Source organism: Aulonocara sp. 'chitande type north' Nkhata Bay, linkage group LG5, assembly GCF_057382095.1.
Source record: "Aulonocara sp. 'chitande type north' Nkhata Bay isolate Kocher_YH1m ecotype deep benthic linkage group LG5, A_spYH_male_GT1.1, whole genome shotgun sequence".
Lineage (NCBI taxonomy): Eukaryota > Metazoa > Chordata > Actinopteri > Cichliformes > Cichlidae > Aulonocara > Aulonocara sp. 'chitande type north' Nkhata Bay.
This window is the reverse complement of record NC_141348.1, coordinates 1969488-1973244: the sequence shown is the minus strand read 5'-3', so window position 1 is coordinate 1973244 and position 3757 is coordinate 1969488.

The window sequence follows — 3757 nt, the reverse complement described above, 5'->3', positions numbered from 1 at the left end:
TCCCTGCAACCGTGCACTGAATTTTTAGAGAAAATAAACTAAGCTGAAACCATTAAATAACTAACCAGCGTGTGTCAGGGATCTGTGTCAGCTGATCCCTGCGAACGTGGACTGAAGTTTTAGATAAACTTGGCTGAAACCATTAAATAACTAACCAGCCTGTGCCAGCGATCTGTGTCAGCGGATCCCTGCGACCGTGCACTGAAGTTTTAGAGAAAATAAACTAAGTTGAAACCATTAAATAACTAACCAGCCTGTGCCAGCGATCTGTGTCAGCTGATCCCTGCGACCGTGCACTGAAGTTTTAGATCAAATAAACTAAGCTGAAACCATTAAATAACTAACCAGCCTGTGCCAGCGATCTGTGTCAGCGGATCCCTGCGACCGTGCACTGAATTTTTAGAGAAAATAAACTAAGTTGAAACCATTAAATAACTAACCAGCGTGTATCAGGGATCTGTGTCAGCTGATCCCTGCGACCGTGCACTGAAGTTTTAGATCAAATAAACTAAGCTGAAACCATTAAATAACTAACCAGCCTGTGCGAGCGATCTGTGTCTGTTGATCCCTGCGACCGTGCACTGAAGTTTTAGAGAAAATAAATTAAGTTGAAACCATTAAATAACTAACCAGCCTGTGCCAGGGATCTGTGTCAGCTGATCCCTGCAACTGTGCACTGAAGTTTTAGATAAACTAAGCTGAAACAATTAAATAACTAACCAGCCTGTGCCAGCGATCTGTGTCAGCGGATCCCTGCGACCGTGCACTGAAGTTTTAGAGAAAATAAACTAAGTTGAAACCATTAAATAACTAACCAGCCTGTGCCAGGGATCTGTGTCAGCTGATCCCTGCAACTGTGCACTGAAGTTTTAGATAAACTAAGCTGAAACAATTAAATAACTAACCAGCCTGTGCCAGCAATCTGTTTCAGCTGATCTTTGCGAACGTGCACTGAAGTCTTAGATCAAAATAAACTAAGCTGAAACCACAAAATAACTAACCAGCCTGTGCCAGCGATCTGTGTCAGCGGATCCCTGCGACCGTGCACTGAAGTTTTAGAGAAAATAAACTAAGTTGAAACCATTAAATAACTAACCAGCCTGTGCCAGCGATCTGTGTCAGCTGATCCCTGCAACCGTGCACTGAAGTTTTAGATCAAATAAACTAAGTTGAAACTATTAAATAACTAACCAGCCTGTAACAGCGATCTGTGTCAGCTGATCCCTGCAACCGTGCACTGAAGTTTTAGATCAAATAAACTAAGTTGAAACCATTAAATAACTAACCAGCCTGTGCCAGCGATCTGTTTCAGCTGATCCCTGCGAACGTGGACTGAAGTCTTAGATCAAAATAAACTAAGTTGAAACCACAAAATAACCAACCAGGCTGTGCCAGCGATCTGTTTCAGCTGATCTTTGCGAACGTGCACTGAAGTTTTAGATAAAATAAATTAAGTTGAAACCATTAAATAACTAACCAGCCTGTAACAGCGATCTGTGTCAGCTGATCCCTGCAACCGTGCACTGAAGTCTTAGATCAAATAAACTAAGCTGAAACCATTAAATAACTAACCAGCCTGTGCAAGGGATCTGTGTCAGCTGATCCCTGCAATCGTGCACTGAAGTTTTAGATCAAATAAACTAAGTTAAAACCATTAAATAACTAACCAGCCTGTGCCAGCGCTCTGTGTCAACTGATCCCTGCAACCGTGCACTGAAGTTTTAGATAAAATAAATTAAGTTGAAACCATTAAATAACTAACCAGCCTGTGCAAGGGATCTGTGTCAGCTGATCCCTGCAATCGTGCACTGAAGTTTTAGATCAAATAAACTAAGTTAAAACCATTAAATAACTAACCAGCCTGTGCCAGGGATCTGTGTCAGCTGATCCCTGCAACCGTGCACTGAAGTTTTAGATAAACTAAGCTGAAACCATTAAATAACTAGCCAGCCTGTGCCAGCGATCTGTTTCATCTGATCCCTGCAACCGTGCACTGAAGTTTTAGATAAAATAAACCAAACCCAAACCATTAAATAACTAACCATCCTGTGCCAGCAATCTGTGTCAGCTGATTCCTGCAACCGTGCACTGAAGTTTTAGATAAACTAAGTTGAAACCATTAAATAACTAACCAGCCTGTGCCAACGATCTGTGTCAGCTGATCCCTGCAACCGTGCACTGAAGTTTTAGATAAACTAAGCTGAAACAATTAAATAACTAACCAGCCTGTGCCAGCGATCTGTGTCAGCTGATCTTTGCGAATGTGCACTGAAGTTTTAGATCAAATAAACTAAGCTGAAACCATTAAATAACCAACCAGGCTGTGCGAGCGATCTGTGTCAGCTGATCCCTGCGAACGTGGACTGAAGTTGTAGATCAAATAAACAAAGCTGAAACCATTAAATAACTAACCAGCGATCTGTGTCAGCTGATCCCTGCAACCGCGCACTGAAGTTTTAGATAAACTTGGCTTAAACCATTAAATAACTAACCAGCCTGTACCAGCGATCTGTTTCAGCTGATCCCTGCAATCGTGCACTGAAGTTTTAGATCAAATAAACTAAGTTAAAACCATTAAATAACTAACCAGCCTGTGCCAGGGATCTGTGTCAGCTGATCCCTGCAACCGTGCACTGAAGTTTTAGATAAAATAAACCAAACCGAAACCATTAAATAACTAACCAGCCTGTGCAAGGGATCTTTGTCAGCTGATCCCTGCAACCGTGCACTGAAGTTTTAGATAAACTTGGCTGAAACCATTAAATAACTAACCAGCCTGTGCCAGCGATCTTTGTCAGCTGATCCTTGCAAACGTGCACTGAAGTTTTAGATAAAATTAACTAAGTTGAAACCATTAAATAACTAACCAGCGTGTGTCAGGGATCTGTGTTAGTTGATCCCTGCGACCGTGCACTGAAGTTTTAGATAAAATAAACTAAGTTGAAACCATTAAATAACTAACCAGCCTGTGCCAGCGATCTGTTTCAGCTGATCTTTGCGAACGTGCACTGAAGTCTTAGATCAAATAAACTAAGCTGAAACCATTAAATAACTAACCAGCCTGTGCCAGGGATCTGTGTCAGCTGATCCCTGCAACCGTGCACTGAAGTTTTAGATCAAATAAACTAAGCTGAAACCATTAAATAACCAACCAGGCTGTGCCAGGGATCTGTGTCAGCTGATCCCTGCGAACGTGGACTGAAGTTTTAGATCAAATAAACTAAGCTGAAACCATTAAATAACTAACCAGCCTGTGCCAGCGATCTGTGTCAGCTGATCCCTGCGACCGTGCACTGAAGTCTTAGATCAAATAAACTAAGCTGAAACCATTAAATAACTAACCAGCCTGTGCCAGCGATCTGTGTCAGCTGATCCCTGCGAACGTGGACTGAAGTTTTAGATCAAATAAACTAAGCTGAAACCATTAAATAACTAACCAGCGATCTGTGTCAGCTGATCCCTGCAACCGTGCACTGAAGTTTTAGATAAACTTGGCTGAAACCATTAAATAACTAACCAGCGATCTGTGTCAGCTGATCCCTGCAATCGTGCACTGAAGTTTTAGATCAAATAAACTAAGTTAAAACCATTAAATAACTAACCAGCCTGTGCCAGGGATCTGTGTCAGCTGATCCCTGCAACCGTGCACTGAAGTTTTAGATAAACTAAGCTGAAACCATTAAATAACTAACCAGCGATCTGTGTCAGCGGATCCCTGCGACCGTGCACTGAAGTTTAAGATAAAATAAACTAAGTT